The sequence below is a fragment of the Hyperoodon ampullatus genome (assembly GCF_949752795.1).
Source record: "Hyperoodon ampullatus genome assembly, chromosome: 3".
Lineage (NCBI taxonomy): Eukaryota > Metazoa > Chordata > Mammalia > Artiodactyla > Ziphiidae > Hyperoodon > Hyperoodon ampullatus.
Genome location: NC_136916.1, coordinates 96,943,734 through 96,966,108, shown reverse-complemented (window position 1 = coordinate 96,966,108; position 22,375 = coordinate 96,943,734). Strand labels below are relative to the sequence as shown.

General features: G+C 40.9%; 1 protein-coding gene across 1 annotated transcript in view; it reads right to left on the bottom strand.

Annotated features, from left to right (window-relative positions):
• The window catches only part of FSIP1 (fibrous sheath interacting protein 1), a gene marked incomplete at both ends in the record, with an annotated part of 215,831 nt that overhangs the window by 145,325 nt on the left and 48,131 nt on the right, over positions 1–22,375 (bottom strand). The window lies entirely within an intron of this gene.

Genomic DNA, 22,375 nt, shown 5'->3' with positions numbered 1-22,375 from the left:
GAATGAGATCCTTGCTGGGTAGAGTAATCTTGGTTGCAGGTTTCTCTCCTTCATCACTTTAATTATGTCCTGCCACCCCCTTCTGGCTTGTAGAGTTTCTGCTGAGAGATCAGCTGTTAACCTGATGGGGATTCCCTTGTGTGTTATTTGTTGTTTTTCCCTTGCTGCTTTTAATATGATTTCTTTGTGTTTAATTTTTGACAGTTTGATTAATATGTGTCTTGGCGTATTTCTTCTTGGATTTATTCTGTATGGGACTCTCTGTGCCTCCTGGACTTGATTAACTATTTCCTTTCCCATATTAGGGAAGTTTTCAACTATAATCTCTTCAAATATTTTCTCAGTCCCTTTCTTTTTCTCTTCTTCTTCTGGAACCCCTATAATTCGAATGTTGGTGCGTTTAATGTTGTCCCAGAGGTCTCTGAGACTGTCCTCTGTTCTTTTCATTCTTTTTTCTTTATTTTTCTCTGCATCAGTTATTTCCACTATTTTATCTTCCACCTCACTTATCCGTTCTTCTGCCTCAGTTATTCTGCTATTGATCCCATCTAGAGTATTTTTCATTTCATTTATTGTGTTTTTAATCGATGCTTGATTCATCTTTAGTTCTTCTAGGTCCTTGTTAACTGTTTCTTGCATATTGTCTATTCTATTTCCAAGATTTTGGATCTGGGAAATAGAATCTTGGATCAGCTTTACTATCATTATTCTGAATTCTTTTTCAGGTAGACTGCCTATTACCTCTTCATTTGTTAGGTCTGGTAGGTTTTTATCTTGCTCCTTCACCTGCTGTGTGTTTTTCTGCTTTCTCATTTTGCTTATGTTACTGTGTTTGGGGTCTCCTTTTTGCAGGCTGCAGATTCGTAGTTCCCGTTGTTTTTGGTGTCTGTCCCCCGTGGCTAAGGTTGTTTCAGTAGGTTGTGTAGGCTTCCTGGTGGGGGGGACTAATGCCTGTGTTCTGGTGGTTGAAGCTCGATCTTGTCTTTCTGGTGGACAGGTCCACGTCTGGTGGTGTGTTTTGGGGTGTCTGTGGCCTTATTATGTTTTTAGGTAGCCTCTCTGCTAATGGGTGGGGTTGTGTTCCTGCCTTGCTAGTTGCTTGGCATAGGGTGACCAGCACTGTAGCTTGCTGGTCGTTGACTGAAGCTGGGTGCTGGTGTTGAGATGGAGATCCCTGGGAGATTTTCGCTGCTTGATATTATGTGGAGCTGGGAGGTCTCTTGTGGACCCGTGTCCTGAAGTTGGCTCTCCCACTTCAGAGGCACAGCACTAACTCCTGGCTGCAGCACCAAGAGCCTTTCATCCACCCGGCTCAGAATAACAGTGAGAAAAAGTAGAGAGAAATAATTAGTAGAAGAAAGAAAGAGAGATTGAAAGAAAGGAAGAAGGGAAGAAAGGAAGGAAGGAAGGAAGAAAGAAAGGAGGGAGGGAGGAAGGATGGAAAGAAAGAAGGAAAGAAAGGAGGGAGGGAGGGAGGAATGAAAGCAAAAGGAAGAGTGAATGGAAGAAGAGAGGGAGGGAGGGAGGAAGGAAAGAAAGAAAGAAAGACAGGAGGGAGGGAGGGAGGGAGGAAGGAAAGAAAAAGAAAGTGGAAAGAAGAAGGGTGGGAGGGAGGGAGGGATGGAGGAAAGAAAAAGAAAGAAGGAAAGGAGGAGCGGAGGGAGGGAGGGAGGAAGGGAAGGGAGGAAAAAAAGAAAGAGCAGGTAAAGTAAAATAGAATAAAGTATGAAATATAGTAGCGTTATTAAAATTAAAAAGTAATTTTTGAAAAAAAACACGGACCGAAAGAACCCTGGGACATATGGTGGAAGCAAAGCTATACAGAGAGAATCTTACACAGAAGATTACACATACACATTCACAAAAAGAGAGCAGGGGGAAAAAATCAAAAATCTTGCTCTCCAAGTCCACCTCCTCGATTTGGGATAATTCGTTGTAAAAAGAGGAAAAGGGCGAAAAGTCTGAAATCTTGCTAAGTCCACCTCCTTAATTTGAGATAATTCGTTGTAAAAAGAGGAAAAAAAAAGGGGGGGAAAGTCTTAAATCTTGTCCTCAAGGTCCACTTCCTCAATTTGGGATGATTCGCTGTCCATTCATGCACTCCACAGACGCAGGGCACATCAAATGGACCGTGGAGCTTTAATCCGCTGCCTCGGAGGCTGCACAGAGAGATTTCCCTGTCTCTGCTCTCACAGCTCCCGGGTCTCAGCCTTGGACCTGGCCCCGCCTCTGCGCGTAGGTCGCCGGAGGGCGTCCGTTCTTCGCTCAGACAGGACGGGTTTAAAGGAGCCGCTGATTCGGGGGCTCTGGCTCACTCAGGCAGAGGGGAGGGAGGGGAATGCCCTCTCCTCGCGCACCAGGCAACAAAAGGGAAAAAAGTCTCTTGCCTCTCCGGTAGCTCCAGACCCTTTCCCCGGACTCCCTCCGGGCTAGCACTAACCCCTTCAGGGTCTCTTCCTACCGCCAGCCCCAGTCCTCTCCCTGCGCTCCGACTGAAAGCCGATACCCGAGCCTCAGCTCCCAGCCCCGCCCGCCCTGGCGGCCGAGCAGACAAGTCTCTCGGGCTGGTGTGTGCCTGAGGGCACCGATCCTCTGTGCCAAAACCTCTCTGCTTTGCCCTCCGCACCCCTGCTGCTGTGCTCTCCTCCGCTACTCCGAAGCTTTCCCCCTCCGCCACCTGCAGTCTCCGCCCACGAAGGGGCTTGTAGTGTGTAGAAACCTTCCCTCCTTCACGGCTCCCTCCCACTGGTGCAGGTCCCGTCCATATCCTATTGTCTCTGTTTATTCTTTTTTTCTTTTGACCTACCCAGGTATGTGGGGAGTTTCTTGCCTTTTGGGGGGTCTGAGGTCTTCTGTCAGCGTTCAGTAGGTGTTCTGTTGGAGTTGTTCCACGTGTAGATGAATTTCTGATGTATCTGTGGGGAGGAAGGTGATCTCCGCGTCTTACTCTTCCGCCATCTTCCTGCCTCTCTAGTTTGTTTTTTAAGGAACCTCCATACTGTTCTCCATAGTGGCTGTATCAATTTATATTACCACCAACAGTGCAAGAGGGTTCCCTTTTCTCCACACCCTCTCCAGCATTTATTGTTTGTAGATTTTTTGATGATGGTCATTCTGACTGCTGTGAGGTGATACCTCATTGTAGTTTTGATTTGCATTTCTCTAATGATTAGTGATGTTGAGCATCCTTTCATGTGTTTGTTGGCAATCTGTATATCTTCTTTGGAGAAACGTCTACTTGGTCTTCTGCCAGTTTTTGGATTGAGTTGTTTGTTTTTTTGATATTGAGCTCCATGAGCTGCTTGTAAATTTTGGAGATTAATCCTTTGTCAGTTGCTTCATTTGCAAATATTTTCTCCCAGTTTGAGGGTTGTCTTATTGCCCTGTTTATGGTTTCCTTTGCTGTGCAAAAGCTTTTAAGTTTGATTAGGTTTCATTTGTTTATTTTGGCTTTTATTTCCATTTCTCTAGGAGGTGGGTCAAAAAGGATCTTGCTGTGATTTATGTCACAGAGTGTTCTGCCTACGTTTTTTCCTAAGAGTTTGATAGTGTCTGGCCTTACATTTAGGTCCTTAATCCATTTTGAGGTTATTTTTGTGTATGGTGTTAGGGAGTGTTCTAATTTCATTCTTTTACATGTAGTTGTCCAGCTTTCCCAGCACCACTTATTGAAGAGGCTGTCTTTTCTCCATTGTATATTCTTGCCTCCTTTATCAAAGATAAGGTGACCATATGTGTGTGTCTGTTTTTGTGCCAGTACCATACTGTCTTGATTACTGGAGCTTTGTAGTACAGTCTGAAGTCTGGGAGCCTGATTCCCCCAGCTCCGTTTTTCTTTCTCAAGATTGCTTTGGCAATTCGGGGTCTTTTGTGTTTTCATACAAATTGTGAAATTTTTTGTTCTAGTTCTGTGAAAAATGCCAGTGGTAGTTTGATAGGGATTGCACTGAATCTACAGATTGCTTTGTGTAGTCATTTTCACAATGTTGAGTCTTCCAATCCAAGAACATGGTATATCTCTCCATCTGTTTGTATCATCTTTAATTTCTTTCGTCAGTGTCTTATAATTTTCTGCATACAGATATTTTGTCTCCTTAGGTAGGTTTATTCCTTGGTACTTTATTCTTTTTGCTGCAGTGGTAAATGGGAGTGTTTCCTTAATTTCTCTTTCAAATTTTTCATCATTATGGATAGGAATGCAAGAGATTTCTGTGCATTAATTTTGTATCCTGCTACTTTACCAAATTCATTGATTAGTTCTAGTAGTTCTCTGGTAGCATCTTTACGATTCTCTATGTATAGTATCATGTCATCTGCAAATAATGACAGTTTTACTTCTTTTTTTCCAATTTGGATTCCTTTTATTTCTTTTTCTTCTCTGACGGATGTGGCTAAAACTTCCAAAGCTATGTTGAATAATAATGGTGAGAGTGGGCAACCTTGTCTTGTTCCTGATCTTAGAGGAAATGGTTTCAGTTTTTCACCACTGAGAATGATGCTGGCTGTGGGTTTGTCATATAGGCCTTTATTACGTTGAGGTAGGTTCCCTCTCTGCCTACTTTCTGGGGAGTTTTTATCATAAATGGGTGTTGAAATTTGTCTAAAGCTTTTTCTGCATCTATTGAGATGATCACATGGTTTTTCTCCTTCAGTTTGTTAATATGGTGTATCACATTGATTGATTTGCGTATATTGAAAAATCCTTGCATTCCTGGGATAAACCCCAGTTGATCATGGTGTATGATCCTTTTAATGTGCTGTTGGATTCTGTTTGCTAGTATTTTTTTGAGGATATCTGCATCTATGTTCATCAGTGGTATTGGTCTGTAGTATTCTTTCTTTGTGACATCTTTGTCTGGTTTTGGTATCAGTGTGATGGTGGCCTCGTAGAATGAGTTTGGGAGTGTTCCTCCCTCTGCTATATTTTGGAAGAGTTTGAGAAAGATAGGTGTTAGCTCTTCTCTAAATGTTTGATAGAATTTGCCTGTGAAGCCACCGACTCATCTTTAAATGACCTACAATTCCCTGCATGCAGTGAGCACTTGATTAATATTTGTGGGATTGATTGCTGAAAAACAGAAATTTATATTCCATTTAAAAGACATTCTTTCTAAGGGAGCATGGAGAAAAGCTACTGGTGAGTTAATGGTTTGCAGAAAGGTTAAAAATTTTAAAAAATGACTATGCATTATGAATATTTGTGGTTCAGCAATAGACTGGAGGCCATTTGTCAAGTGAATAGATATGCAGGGTTTATCCGAGATACTTTCAGTGTATTATTCAAAAAGAATTCCAATCCAAAAATAATATCAGGGATAGCTTCAAGATGGTGGAGGAGTAAGATGTGGAGATCACCTTCCTCCCCAAAAATACATCAAAAATACATCTACATGTGGAACAGCTCCTACAGAACACCTACTGAATGCTGGCAGAAGACCTCAGACTTGCCAAAAGGCAAGAAAGTCCCCACGTACCTGGGTAGGGCAAAAGAAAAAAGAAAAAACAGACAAAAGAATAGGGACAGGACCTGCACCTCTGGGAAGGAGCTGTTAAGGAGGAAAAGTTTTCACACACTAGGAAGCCCCTTCACTGGCACAGATGGGGGGTAGCAGGGGGGAAGCCTCAGAGCCATGGAGGAGAGCGCAGCAACAGGGGTGCAGAGGGCGAAGTGGAGAGATTCCCACACAGAGGATCACTGCTGACCAGCACTCACCAGCCTGAGACACTTGTCTGCTCACCCGCTGGGGCGGATAGGGGCTGGGAGCTGAGGCTCAGGCTTCGGAGGTCAGACTCCAGGGAGAGGACTGGGGTTAGCTGCGTGAACACAGCCTGAAGGGGGCTAGTGCACCACAGCTAGCCGGGAGGGAGTCCGGGAAAATGTCTGGAACTGCCTAAGAGGCAAAAGACCATTGTTTCAGGGTGCACGAGGAGAGGGGATTCAGAGCACCACCTAAACAAGCTCCAGAGACTGGCGTGAGCCGCGGCTATCAGCGACAGAGACGGGCATGAGATGCTAAGGCTGCTACTGCAGTCACCACGAAGCCTGTGTGCAAGCACAGGTCACTATGCACACCTCCCCTTCCCGGGAGCCTGTGCAGCCCGCCATTGCCAGAGTCCCGTGATCCAGGGACAACTTCCCCAGGAGAACACACGGTATGCCTCAGGCTGTTGCAATGTCATGCTGGCCTCTGCTGCCGCAGGCTCACCCCGCATTCGATACCCCTCCCTCCCCACCCCCCACCGCCTGAGTGAGCCAGAGCCCCCTAATCAGCTGCTACTTTAACCCCGTCCTGTCTGGGCAGGGAACAGATGCCCTCAGGCAACCTACACGCAGAGGCGGGGCCAAATCCAAAGCTGAATCCCAGGAACTGGGAGAACAAAGAAGAGAAAGGGAAATCTCTCCCAGCAGCCTCAGGAGCAGCGGATTAAATCTCCACAATCAAATTGATGTACCCTGCTTCTGTGGAATACCTGAAGAGACAACAAATCATCCCAAAACTGAGGCAGTGGACTTTGGCGGCAACTGTAGACTTGGGGGTTGCTTTCTGCATCTAATTTGTTTCTGGTTTTATGTTTATCTTAGTTAAGTATTTATAGCTTACCATCACTGGTATATTACTTTATTGATTTGGCTGCTCTCTTCCTTTTTTTTTTAATATATATATTTTTTTCCTTTTTCTCCTTTTGTGAGTGTGTATGTGTATGCTTCTTTGTGTGATTTTGTCTGTATACTTTTGCCTTTACCATTTGCCCTAGGGTTCTGTCTGTCCATTTTGTTTGTTTGTTTGTTTTACTATAGTTTTTAGTGCTTGTAATCATTGGTGGATTTGTTTCTTGGTTTGGTTGCTCTCTCTTCCTTTTTTCTTTTTAATTTTTTTTTATTTTAATAACTTTATTTTAGTTTTTCTCTTTCTTTCTTTCTTTCTTTTTCTCCCTTTTCTTCTGAGCCATGTGGCTGACAGGGTCTTGGTGCTCCAGCCAAGTGTCAGGCCTCAGCCTCTGAGGTGGAGGAGCCAAGTTCAGGACACTGGTCCACCAGAGACCTCCCAGCTCCACGTAATATCAAACAACGAAAGTTTTCTCAGAGATCTCCATCTCAACACTAAGACCCAGCTCCACTCAATGACCAGCAAGCTACAGTGCTGGATGCCCTATGTCAAACAACTAGCAAGACGGGAACACAGCCCCATCCATTAGCAGAGAGGCTGCCTAAAATCATACTAAGTTCACAGACACCTCAAAACACACCACCAGACACGGTCCTGCCCACCAGAAAAACAAGATCCAGCCTCATCCACCAGAACACAGGCACGAGCACCCTCCACCAGGAAGCCTACACAACCCACTGAACTAACCTTACCCACTGGGTGCAGACACCAAAAACAACGGGAACTACAAACCTGCAGCCTGAGAATAGGAGACCTCAAACACAGTAAGTTAAGCAAAATGAGAAGACAGAGAAATACACAGCAGATGATGGAGCAAGATAAAAACCCACCAGACCAAACAAATGAAGAGGAAATAGGCAATCTACCTGAAAAATAATTCAGAATAATGACAGTAAACATGATCCAAAATCTTGGAAATAGAATGGAGAAAATACAAGAAATGTTTAACAAGGATCTAGAAGAACTAAAGAGCAAACAAACAATGATGAACAAAACAAATGATGAAATTAAAAATTCTCTAGAAGGGATCAATAGCAGAATAACTGAGGCAGAAGAACAGATAAGTGACCTGGAAGATAAAATAGTGGAAATAACTTTCACAGACGGGGGTCCGGAGGAAGATGGCGGAAGAGTAAGACGCGGAGATCACCTTCCTCCCCACAGATACATCAGAAATTCATCTACACGTGGAACAACTCCAACAGAACACCTACTGAACGCTGACAGAAGACCTCAGACCCCCCAAAAGGCAAGAAACTCCCCACATACCTGGGTAGGTCAAAAGAAAAAAAGAATAAACAGAGACAATAGGATATGGACGGGACCTGCACCAGTGGGAGGGAGCCGTGAAGGAGGGAAGGTTTCTACACACTACAAGCCCCTTCGTGGGCGGAGACTGCAGGTGGCGGAGGGGGAAAGCTTCGGAGTAGCGGAGGAGAGCACAGCAGCAGGGGTGCGGAGGGCAAAGCAGAGAGGTTTTGGCACAGAGGATCGGTGCCCTCAGGCACACACCAGCCCGAGAGACTTGTCTGCTCGGCCGCCAGGGCGGGCGGGGCTGGGAGCTGAGGCTCGGGTATCGGCTTTCAGTCGGAGCGCAGGGAGAGGACTGGGGCTGGCGGTAGGAAGAGACCCTGAAGGGGTTAGTGCTAGCCCGGAGGGAGTCCGGGGAAAGGGTCTGGAGCTACCGGAGAGGCAAGAGACTTTTTTCCCTTTTGTTGCCTGGTGCGCGAGGAGAGGGCATTCCCCTCCCTCCCCTCTGCCTGAGTGAGCCAGAGCCCCCGAATCAGCGGCTCCTTTAAACCCGTCCTGTCTGAGCGAAGAACGGACGCCCTCCAGCGACCTACGCGCAGAGGCGGGGCCAGGTCCAAGGCTGAGACCCGGGAGCTGTGAGAGCAGAGACAGGGAAATCTCTCTGTGCAGCCTCCGAGGCAGCGGATTAAAGCTCCACGGTCCATTTGATGTGCCCTGCGTCTGTGGAGTGCATGAATGGACAGCGAATCATCCCAAATTGAGGAAGTGGACCTTGAGGACAAGATTTAAGACTTTCCCCCCCTTTTTTTTTCCTCTTTTTACAACGAATTATCTCAAATTAAGGAGGTGGACTTAGCAAGATTTCAGACTTTTCGCCCTTTTCCTCTTTTTACAACGAATTATCCCAAATCGAGGAGGTGGACTTGGAGAGCAAGATTTTTGATTTTTTCCCCCTGCTCTCTTTTTGTGAATGTGTATGTGTAATCTTCTGTGTAAGATTCTCTCTGTATAGCTTTGCTTCCACCATATGTCCCAGGGTTCTTTCGGTCCGTGTTTTTTTTCAAAAATTACTTTTTAATTTTAATAACGCTACTATATTTCATACTTTATTCTATTTTACTTTACCTGCTCTTTCTTTTTTTCCTCCCTTCCCTTCCTCCCTCCCTCCCTCCGCTCCTCCTTTCCTTCTTTCTTTTTCTTTCCTCCATCCCTCCCTCCCTCCCACCCTTCTTCTTTCCACTTTCTTTTTCTTTCCTTCCTCCCTCCCTCCCTCCCTCCTGTCTTTCTTTCTTTCTTTCCTTCCTCCCTCCCTCCCTCTCTTCTTCCATTCACTCTTCCTTTTGCTTTCATTCCTCCCTCCCTCCCTCCTTTCTTTCCTTCTTTCTTTCCATCCTTCCTCCCTCCCTCCTTTCTTTCTTCCTTCCTTCCTTCCTTTCTTCCCTTCTTCCTTTCTTTCAATCTCTCTTTCTTTCTTCTACTAATTATTTCTCTCTACTTTTTCTCACTGTTATTCTGAGCCGGGTGGATGAAAGGCTCTTGGTGCTGCAGCCAGGAGTTAGTGCTGTGCCTCTGAAGTGGGAGAGCCAACTTCAGGACACGGGTCCACAAGAGACCTCCCAGCTCCACATAATATCAAGCAGCGAAAATCTCCCAGGGATCTCCATCTCAACACCAGCACCCAGCTTCAGTCAACGACCAGCAAGCTACAGTGCTGGTCACCCTATGCCAAGCAACTAGCAAGGCAGGAACACAACCCCACCCATTAGCAGAGAGGCTACCTAAAAACATAATAAGGCCACAGACACCCCAAAACACACCACCAGACGTGGACCTGTCCACCAGAAAGACAAGATCGAGCTTCAACCACCAGAACACAGGCATTAGTCCCCCCCACCAGGAAGCCTACACAACCTACTGAAACAACCTTAGCCACGGGGGACAGACACCAAAAACAACGGGAACTACGAATCTGCAGCCTGCAAAAAGGAGACCCCAAACACAGTAACATAAGCAAAATGAGAAAGCAGAAAAACACACAGCAGGTGAAGGAGCAAGATAAAAACCTACCAGACCTAACAAATGAAGAGGTAATAGGCAGTCTACCTGAAAAAGAATTCAGAATAATGATAGTAAAGCTGATCCAAGATTCTATTTCCCAGATCCAAAATCTTGGAAATAGAATAGACAATATGCAAGAAACAGTTAACAAGGACCTAGAAGAACTAAAGATGAATCAAGCATCGATTAAAAACACAATAAATGAAATGAAAAATACTCTAGATGGGATCAATAGCAGAATAACTGAGGCAGAAGAACGGATAAGTGAGGTGGAAGATAAAATAGTGGAAATAACTGATGCAGAGAAAAATAAAGAAAAAAGAATGAAAAGAACAGAGGACAGTCTCAGAGACCTCTGGGACAACATTAAACGCACCAACATTCGAATTATAGGGGTTCCAGAAGAAGAAGAGAAAAAGAAAGGGACTGAGAAAATATTTGAAGAGATTATAGTTGAAAACTTCCCTAATATGGGAAAGGAAATAGTTAATCAAGTCCAGGAGGCACAGAGAGTCCCATACAGAATAAATCCAAGAAGAAATACGCCAAGACACATATTAATCAAACTGTCAAAAATTAAACACAAAGAAATCATATTAAAAGCAGCAAGGGAAAAACAACAAATAACACACAAGGGAATCCCCATCAGGTTAACAGCTGATCTCTCAGCAGAAACTCTACAAGCCAGAAGGGGGTGGCAGGACATAATTAAAGTGATGAAGGAGAGAAACCTGCAACCAAGATTACTCTACCCAGCAAGGATCTCATTCAGATTTGATGGAGAAATTAAAACCTTTACAGACAAGCAAAAGTTGAGAGAGTTCAGCACCACCAAACCAGCTTTACAACAAATGCTAAAGGAACTTCTCTAGGCAAGAAACACAACAGAAGGACTATACCTACAATAACGAACCCAAAGCCATTAAGGAAATGGGAATAGGAACATACATATCAATAATTACCTTAAATGTAAATGGACTAAATGCTCCCACCAAAAGACACAGAGTGGCTGAATGGATACAAAAACAAGACCCATATATATGCTGTCTACAAGAGACCCACTTCAGACCTAGAGACACATACAGATTGAAAGTAAGGGGATGGAAAAAGATATTCCATGCAAATGGAAATCAAAAGAAAGCTGGAGTAGCAATTCTTATATCAGACAAAATAGACTTTAAAATAAAGACTATTAGAAGAGACAAAGAAGGACACTACATAACGATAAAGGGATCGATCCAAGAAGAAGATATAACAATTGTAAATATTTATGCACCCAACATAGGAGCACCTCAATACATAAGGCAAATACTAACAGCCATAAAAGGGGAAATCGACAGTAACACAATCATAGTAGGGGACTTTAACACCCCACTTTCACCAATGGACAGATCATCCAAAATGAAAATAAATAAGGAAACACAAGCTTTAAATGATACATTAAACAAGATGGACTTAGTTGATATTTATAGGACATTCCATCCAAAAACAACAGAATACACATTTTTCTCAAGTGCTCATGGAACATTCTCCAGGATAGATCATATCTTGGGTCACAAATCAAGCCTTGGTAAATTTAAGAAAATTGAAATTGTATCAAGTATCTTTTCCGACCACAACGCTATGAGACTAGACATCAATTACAGGAAAAGATCTGTAAAAAATACAAACACATGGAGGCTAAACAATACACTACTCAATAACGAAGTGATCACTGAAGAAATCAAAGAGGAAATTAAGAAATACCTAGAAACAAATGACAATGGAGACACAACGACCCAAAACCTATGGGACGCAGCAAAAGCAGTTCTAAGGGGGAAGTTTATAGCAATACAATCCCACCTTAAGAAACAGGAAACATTTCGAGTAAACAACCTGACCCTGCACCTAAAGCAATTAGAGAAAGAAGAACAAAAAACCCCCAAAGTTAGCAGAAGGAAAGAAATCATAAAGATCAGATCAGAAATAAATGAAAAAGAAATGAAGGAAACGATAGCAAAGATCAACCAAACTAAAAGCTGGTTCTTGGAGAAGATAAACAAAATTGACAAACCATTAGCCAGACTCATCAAGAAAAGAAGGGAGAAGACTCAAATCAGTAGAATTAGAAATGAAAAAGGAGAAGTAACAACTGACACTGCAGAAATACAAAAGATCATGAGAGATTACTATAAGCAACTCTATGCCAATAAAATGGACAACCTGGAAGAAATGGACAAATTCTTAGAAATGCACAACCTACCAAGACTGACTCAGGAAGAAATAGAAAATATGAATAGACCAATCACAAGCACTGAAATTGAAACTGTGATTAAAAATCTTCCATCAAACAAAAGCCCAGGACCAGATGGCTTCACAGGCGAATTCTATCAAACATTTAGAGAAGAGCTAACACCCATCCTTCTCAAACTCTTCCAAACAATATCAGAGGAAGGAACACTCCCAAACTCATTCTACGAGGCCACCATCACCTTGATACCAAAACCAGGCAAGGATGTCACAAAGAAAGAAAACTACAGGCCAATATCACTGATGAACATAGATGCAAAAAACCTCAACAAAATACTAGCAAACAGAATCCAACAGCACATTAAAAGGATCATACACCATGATCAAGTGGGGTTTATTCCAGGAATGCAAGGATTCTTCAATATACGCAAATCAATCAATGTGATACACCATATTAACAAGTTGAAGGAGAAAAACCATATGATCATCTCAATAGATGCAGAGAAAGCTTTCGACAAAATTCAACACCCATTTATGATAAAAACCCTGCAGAAAGTAGGCATAGAGGGAACTTTCCTCAACATAATAAAGGCCATATATGACAAACCCACAGCCAACATTGTCCTCAATGGTGAAAAACTGAAACCATTTCCACTAAGATCAGGAACAAGACAAGGCTGCCCACTCTCACCACTCTTATTCAACATAGTTTTGGAAGTTTTAGCCACAGCAATCAGAGAAGAAAAGGAAATAAAAGGAATCCAAATTGGAAAAGAAGAAGTAAAGCTGTCACTGTTTGCAGATGACATGATACTATACATAGAGAATCCTAAAGATGCTACCGAAAAACTACTAGAGCTAATCAATGAATTTGGTAAAGTAGCAGGATACAAAATTAATGCACAGAAATCTCTGGCATTCCTGTACACTAATGATGAAAAATCTGAAAATGAAATCAAGAAAACACTCCCATTTACCATTGCAACAAAAAGAATAAAATATCTAGGAATAAACCTACCTAAGGAGACAAAAGACCTGTATGCAGAAAATTATAAGACACTGATGAAAGAAATTAAAGATGATATAAATAGATGGAGAGATATACCATGCTCCTGGATTGGAAGAATCAATATTGTGAAAATGACTCTACTACCCAAAGCAATCTACAGATTCAATGCAATCCCTATCAAACTACCACTGGCATTTTTCACAGAAGTAGAACAAAAAATTTCAAAATTTGTTTGGAAAAACAAAAGACCCCGAATAGCCAAAGCAATCTTGAGAACGAAAAACGGAGCTGGAGGAATCAGGCTCCCTGACTTCAGACTATACTACAAAGCTACAGTAATTAAGACAGTGTGGTACTGGCATAAAAACAGAAAGATAGATCAGTGGATCAGGATAGAAAGCCCAGAGATAAACCCACGCACATATGGCCAACTTATCTTTGATAAAGGAGGCAGGAATGTACAGTGGAGAAAGGACAGCCTCTTCAATAAGTGGTGCTGGGAAAACTGGACAGGGACATGTAAAAGTATGAGATTAGATCATTCCCTAACACCATACACAAAAATAAGCTCAAAATGGATTAAAGACCTAAATGTAAGGCCAGAAACTATCAAACTCTTAGAGGAAAACATAGGTAGAACACTCTACGACATAAATCACAGCAAGATCCTTTTGGACCCACCTCCTAGAGAAATGGAAATAAAAACAAAGATAAACAAATGGGACCTAATGAAACTTCAAAGCTTTTGCACAGCAAAGGAAACCATAAACAAGACCAAAAGACAACCCTCAGAATGGGAGAAAATATTTGCAAATGAAGCAACTGACAAAGGATTAATCTCCAAAATTTATAAACAGCTCATGCAGCTCAATAGCAAAAAAACAAACAACCCAATCCAAAAATGGGCAGAAGACTTAAATAGGCATTTCTCCAAAGAAGATATACAGACTGCCAACAAACACATGAAAGAATGCTCAACATCATTAATCATTAGAGAAATGCAAATCAAAACTACAATGAGATATCATCTCACACCAGTCAGAATGGCCATCATCAAGAAATCTAGAAACAATAAATGCTGGAGAGGGTGTGGAGAAAAGGGAACCCTCTTGCACTGCTGGTGGGAATGTGAATTGGTACAGCCACTATGGAGAACAGTATGGAGGTTCCTTAAAAAACTAAAAATAGAACTACCATATGACCCAGCAATCCCACTACTAGGCATATACCCTGAGAAAACCATAATTCAAAAAGAGACATGTACCAAAATGTTCATTGCAGCTCTATTCACAATAGCCCGGAGCTGGAAACAACCTAAGTGTCCATCATCGGATGAATGGATAAAGAAGATGTGGCACATATATACAATGGAATATTACTCAGCCATAAAAAGAAATGAAACTGAGCTATTTGTAATGAGGTGGATAGACCTAGAGTCTGTCATACAGAGTGAAGTAAGTCAGAAAGAGAAAGACAAATACCGTATGCTAACACATATATATGGAATTTAAAAAAAAAAAAATGTCATGAAGAACCTAGGGGTAAAACAGGAATAAAGACACAGACCTACTTGAGAATGGACTTGAGGATATGGGGAAGGGGAAGGGTAAGCTGTGAGAAAGGGAAAGAGAGGCATGGACATATATACACTACCAAACGTAAGGTAGATAGATAGTGGGAAGCAGCCGCAGAGCACAGGGAGATCAGCTCGGTGCTTTGTGACCGCCTGGAGGGGTGGGATGGGGAGGGTGGGAGGGAGGGAGATGCATGAGGGAGGGGATGTGGGAACAGATGTATATGTATGACTGATTCACTTTGTTATAAAGCAGAAACTAAAAAAAAAAAAAAAAAAACTTTCACAGAGCAGAATAAAGAAAAAAGAATGAAAAGAATTGAGGACAGTCTCAGAGACCTCTGGGACAACATTAAACGCAGCGACATTCGAATTATAGGGGTCCCAGAAGAAGAAGAGAAAAAGAAAGGGACTGAGAAAACATTTGAAGAGATTATAGTTGAAAAACTTCCCTATTATAGGAAAGGAAATAGTCAATCAAGTCCAGGAAGCAGAGAGAGTCCCATACAGGATAAATCCAAGGAGAAACATGCCAAGACAAATATTAATAAAATGATCCAAAATTAAATACAAAGAAATAATATTAAAAGCAGCAAGGGAGAAACAACACATAACATACAACGGAATCCCCACAAGGTTAAAACCTATCTTTCAGCAGAAACTCTGCAACCAGAAGGAAGTGGTAGGACATATTTAAAGTGATGAAAGAGAAAAACCTACAGTCAAGATTACTCTACCCAGAAGAGAACTCATTCAGATTTGACAGAGAAATTAAAACCTTTACAGACAAGCCAAAGCTAAGAGAATTCAGCACCAGCAAACCAACTTTACAACAAATGCTAAAGGAACTTCTCTAGGCAGGAAACACAAGAGAAGGAAAAGATCTACAATAACAAACCCAAAACAATTAAGAAAATGGTAATAGGAACATACATATCAATAATTACCTTAAATGTAAATGGATTAAATGCTCCAACCAATAGACATAGACAGGCTGAATGGATACAAAAACAAGACCCGTATATATGCTCTTTGCAAGAGACCCACTTTAGACCTAGGGACACATACAGACTGAAAGTGAGGGGATGGAAAAAGATATTCCATGCAAATGGAAATCAAAAGAAAGCTGGAGTAGCAATTCTCATATCAGACAAAATAGACTTTAAAACAAAGACCATTACAAGAGACAAAGAAGGACACTACATAATGATCAAGGGATCAATCCAAGAAAAAGATATAACAATTGTAAATATTTATGTACCCAACATAGGAGCACCTCAATACATAAGGCAAATACTAACAGCCATAAAAGGGGAAATTGACAGTAACACAATCATGGTAGGGGACTTTAACACCCCACTTTCACCAATGGACATATCATCCAAAATGAAAATAAAAAAGGAAGCACAAGCTTTAAATGATACATTAAACAAGATGGACTTAATTGATATTTATAGGACATTCCATCCAAAAACAACAGAATACACTTTCTTCTCAAGTACTCATGGAACATTCTCTAGCATAGATCATATCTTAGGTCACAAGTCAAGTCTTGGTAAATTTAAGAAATTTGAAATCATATCAAGTATCTTTTCTGACCACAACACTATGCGACTAGATATCAATTACAGGGAAAAAATCTGTAAAAAATACAAACACACGGAGGACAAAAAATACACTATGTAATAACCAAGAGACCACTGAGAAATCAAAGAGGAAATCAAAAGATACCTAGAAACAAATGACAATGAAAACACGATGACCCAAAACCTATGGCATGCAGCAAAAGCACTTCTAAGAGGGAAGTTTATAGCAATACAATCCTACCTCAAGAAAAAAGAAACATCTCAAATAAACAACCTAACCTTACACCTAAAGCAATTAGAGAAAGAAGAACAAAAAAACCCCAAAGTTAGCAGAAGGAAAGAAATCATAAAGATCAGATCAGAAATAAATGAAAAAGAAATGAAGGAAATGATAGCAATGATCAATAAAACTAAAAGCTGGTTCTTGGAGAAGATAAACAAAACTGATAAACCATTAGCCAGACTCATCAAGAGAAAAAGGGAGAAGACTCAAAGCAACAGAATTAGAAATGAAAAAGGAGAAGTAACAACTGACACTGCAGAATTACAAAGGATCATGAGAGATTACTACAAGCAACTCTATGCCACTAAAATGGACAACCTGGAAAAAATGGACAAATTCTTAGAAATGCACAACCTTCCGAGACTGAACCAGAAAGAAATAGAAATTATGAACAGACCAATCACAAGCACAGAAATTGAAACTGTGATTAAAAATCTTCCAACAAACAAAAGCCCAGAACCAGATGGCTTCACAGGGGAATTCTATCAAACATTTAGAGAGGAGCTAACACCTACCCTTCTCAAACTCTTCCAAAATATAGCAGACGGAGGAACACTCCCAAACTCATTCTACAAGGCCATCATCACCCTGATACCAAAACTACACAAAGGTGTCACAAAAACAGAAAAGTACAGACCAATACCACTGATGAACATAGATGCAAAAATCCTCAACAAAATGCTAGCAAACAGAATCCAAGAGCACATTAAAAGGATCATACACCATGATCAAGTAGAGTTTATCCCAGGAATGCAAGGATTCTTCAATACACGCAAATCAATCAATGTGATACACCATATTAACAAATTGAAGGAGAAAAACCATATGATCATCTCAATAGATGCAGAGAAAGCTTTTGACAAAATCAACACCCATTTATGATAAAAACACTCCAGAAAGAAGGCATAGAGGGAACTTACCTCAACATAATAAAGGTCATATATTACAAACCCAAAGCCAACATCGTCCTCAATGGTGAAAAACTGAAACCACTTCCACTAAGATCAGGAACAAGACAAGGTTGCCCACTCTCACCATTATTATTCAACATAGTTTTGGAAGTTTTAGCCACATCAATCAGAGAAGAAAAAGAAATAAAAGGAATCCAAATTGGAAAAGAAGAAGTAAAGCTGTCACTATTTGCAAATGACATGATACTATACATAGAGAATCATAAAGATGCTACCAGAGAACTACAAGAGCTAATCAATGAATTTGGTAAAGTAGCAGGATACAAAATTAATGCACAGAAATCTCTTGCATTCCTATCCATAATGATGAAAAATCTGAAAGTGATTTTCAGATCACTTTTGAAACCATTTCTTGCAACAGTTTAAAAAATCTGAAACCATTGCAATAAAAGAGAATAAAATACCTAGGAATAAACTTACCTAAGGAGACAAAAGACCTGTATGCAGAAAATTATAAGACACTGATGAAAGAGAGATGATACAAATAGATGGAGAGATATACCATGTTCTTGGATTGGAAGAATCAACACTGTGAAAATGACTATACTACCCAAAGCAATCTACATATTCAGTGCAATCCATATCAAACTATCAGTGGCATTTTTCACAGAACTAGAACAAAAAATTTCACAATTTGTATGAAAACACAAAAGACTCTGGATAGCCAAAGCAATCTTGAGAAAGAAAAACGGAGCTGGAGGAATCAGGCTCCCAGACTTCAGACTGTACTACAAAGCTCCAGTAATCAAGACAGTATGGTACCGGCACAAAAACAGACACACACATATGGTCACCTTATCTTTGATAAAGGAGGCAAGAATATACAATGGAGAAAAGACAGCCTCTTCAATAAGTGGTGCTGGGAAAGCTGGACAACTACATGTAAAAGAATGAAATTAGAACACTCCCTAACACCATACACAAAAGTAAACTCAAAATGGATTAAGGACCTAAATGTAAGGCCAGACACTATCAAACTCTTAGAGGAATACTCAGGCAGAACACTCTGTGACATAAATCACAGCAAGATCCTTTTTGACCCACCTCCTAGAGAAATGGAAATAAAAACAAAAATAAACGAACGGGACCTAATGAAACTTAAAAGCTTTTGCACAGCAAAGGAACCTATAAACAAGATGAAAAGACAACCCTCAAACTGGGAGAAAATATTTGCAAATGAAGCAACTGACAAAGATAACCTCCAAAATTTACAAGCAGCACATGCAGCTCAATATCAAAAAAAAAAAAAAACAAAACCGCAATCCAAAAATGGGCAGACAACTTAAATAGACATTTCTCCAAAGATATACAGATTGCCGACAAACACATGAAAGAATGCTCAACATTATTAATCACTAGAGAAATGCAAATCAAAACTACAATGAGATATCATCTCACACTAGCCAGAATGGCCATCATCAAAAAATCTACAAACAATAAATGCTGGAGAGGGTGTGAAGACAAGGGAACCCTCTTGCACTGTTGGTGGGAATGTAAATTGGTACAGCCACTATGGAGAACAGTATGGAGGTTCCTTAAAAAACTAAAAATAGGGCTTCCCTGGTGGCGTAGTGGTTGAGAGTCTGCCTGCCGATGCAGGGGACGCAGTTTCGTGCCCCGGTCTGGGAAGATCCCACATGCCGCGGAGCAGCTGGGCCCGTTAGCCATGGCCGCTGAGCCTGTGCTCCACAACGGGAGAGGCCACAACAGTGAGAGGCCCGCATACCGAAAAAAAAAAAAGCTAAAAATAGAACTACCATACAACCCAGCAATCCAACTACTGGGCGTATACCCTGAGAAAACCATAATTCAAGAAGAATCATGTATCACAATGCTCATTGCAGTTCTATTTACAATAGGCAGGAGATGGAAACAACCTAGGTGTCCATCATCGGATGAATGGCTAAAGAAGATAAGGCACATATATACAATGGAATATTACTCAGCCATAAAAAGAAACAAAATTGAGCTATTTGTAATGAGGTGGATGGACCTAGAGTCTGTCATACAGAGGGCAGTAAGTCAGAAAGAGAAAGACAAATACCATATGCTAACACATATATATGGAATTTAAGAAAAAAAAAAGTCATGAAGAACCTAGGGGTAAGACAGGAATAAAGACACAGACCTACTAGAGAATGGACTTGAGGATATGGGGAGGGGGAAGGGTAATCTGTGACAAAGTGAGAGAGTGCCATGGACATATATACACTACCAAACGTAAAATAGATACCTAGTGGGAAGTAGCCACATAGCACAGGGAGATCAGCTCAGTGCTTTGTGACCACCTAGAGGGGTGGGATAGGGAGGGTGGGAGGGAGGGAGACGCAAGAGGGAAGAGATATGGGAACATATGTATATGTATAACTGATTCACTTTGTTATGAAGCAGAAACTAACACACCACTGTAAAGCAATTATACCCCAATAAAGATGTAAAAGAATAAAAACTAAAAGTAGAACTACCATACAACCCAGCAATCCCACTAAGGGGCATATACCCTGAGAAAACTATAATTCAAAAAGAGTCATGTACCACAATGTTCACTGCCGCTCTATTTACAATAGCCAGGATACAGAAGCAACCTAAGTGTTCATTGACAGATGAATGGATAAAGAAGATGTGGCACATATACACAATGGAATATTACTCAGCCATAAAAAGAAACGAAATTGAGTTATTTGTATTGAGGTAGGTGGATCTAGAGTCTGTCATACAGAGTGAAGTAAGTCAGAAAGAAAAAAACAAATACCGTATGCTAACACAAATCTATGGAATCTAAAAAAAAAAATCGTTCTGAAGAACCTAGGGTCAGGACAGAAATAAAGATGCAGATGTAGAGAATGGACTTGAGGATATGGGAAGGGGGAAGGGTAAGCTGGGATGAAGTGAGAGAGTGGCATGGACATATATACACTACTAAATGTAAAACAGATAGCTAGTGGGAAGCAGCCACATAGCACAGGGAGATCAGTTCGGTGCTTTGTGTCCACCTAGGGAGGGTGGGAGGGAGATGCAAGAGGGAGGAGATATGGGAATATATGTTTATGTATAGCTGATTCACTTTGTTATACAGCAGAAACTAACACACCATTGTAAAGCAATTATACTCCAATAAAGATGTTAAAAAATAATAATAACAATATCCGTAAAATAATTTGCCATGTTTTCATTTTTGGCTTGAAAATTCAATGTGCAATGCTGGTTTTAGTTAGGAATGAGGAAATGCCAACAGGAAATTGAATGAAACCTCAAAATATACTCTTTTTTGCATACAAGAAGCACTAATTATTTCTTTTCAACAACTATGATGTTACATTTCTGTTTCTGCAGCCAGTGAGAGTCCCAAAATGCAGTTTTCTCTCTTCTCTAAATATACTGTTTCACACAAAAATATATAATATCAGTATGTAACAACTAAGTAATGTACTGGTTTTCCCTTTTATTATTTTTTAAATATTTTATTTAAACCATAAATGTGAACTCTGAAAATGTGAGAGAGATGACAGTGACCACAGTCATACTTTATCTGAAGTCCTAATGGCTAAACAAATCTCTAAATTCTCAGTCTCTCTTTCAGGAATAACATTTGATGGTCACGAAAAAGACATTTTCTATCTTTAGGACCATTATCCAGCTTTGAGATCTCAGCGACCCGTGATATCTAACAACAATAACAACAACAACAACAAAAATCAGCTGTAACACAAAAAGAACACAGAATATCCCTGAACAATTTTACTCCCCTATCCTGGCTTCCTCCTTTTGGGAAATGGCACCCAGTAACATAAATAAACTAGCAGCATACCTGTTGATGTGTCAAAGTCCTGGGGTATATTTGGGTAGGGACAGAGATTCCAATTCTCTGTCTTCCAAGAACTCTGATGCCAATCCAGAAAACAGTGGTTCCCACTACCACCATATTGCTGTGTAAAGGGCTCAGAGGCAGCTGTGCCTGGCCCTTAGGAACATAATTTAAGGAAGCTGCGATGGGTCTGTAAGGTTCCATCATGACCAAACTTTCTTTGGAACATCTTAACACTGCTCCTTTCCTCTGAAGTAGCTTCAACTGGCCCAAAGCCAGATCCCTAATCTTCAATTGACAGGTTGGAGAAAAGACTGACTATAAAGCAGAATTATTACCTATAGAATACTGATATTATTTAAATCTTCTTAAAAACCAGGAAAATCACATGCATCTAATATTGTACAGAAAATGATTTGGTGATATGTTTACAAAACCGGTAGAGGGTTAGTGGAATAACAAAAGACCAGCCATTTTCTCTTAAGGCAAAAACTACCACCCAACCCCAAACTAGATCCCACGAAGTTCTGAAATATAAGGGGGAGACAGGAATTTTACTGCTCCAAAGCTGTGGTTACCCTCCCGTTTTTCTTCACCCTCTGTTAGCTTTGTAAAAGAATATTTGAGGGAACTATCAAGAAAGGAAACATACTCATTTCAAAATTCTCACAGGAGAGAAGTTATCAACAGAGTGAGCTTCACTGCTTGCTGGTAAATCAAAGGAGCTAGAAGAATGTGCCAGAGTAAGGGACAGGTGACTGCCACTGCTAACACCTAGAACCAAAGGAACAAAAAGAAGTAAAGCTCTCAAGGATTAAGGTGCTGTATCTATTCTCTTCCCTCTCCTCTCTCCTGATCATGATCAAAAATTAGCTTATATCATAAAGATATAACAATATTAAAATAAATATTTCACCCCATCTCAGCAAATTACCAACTGAA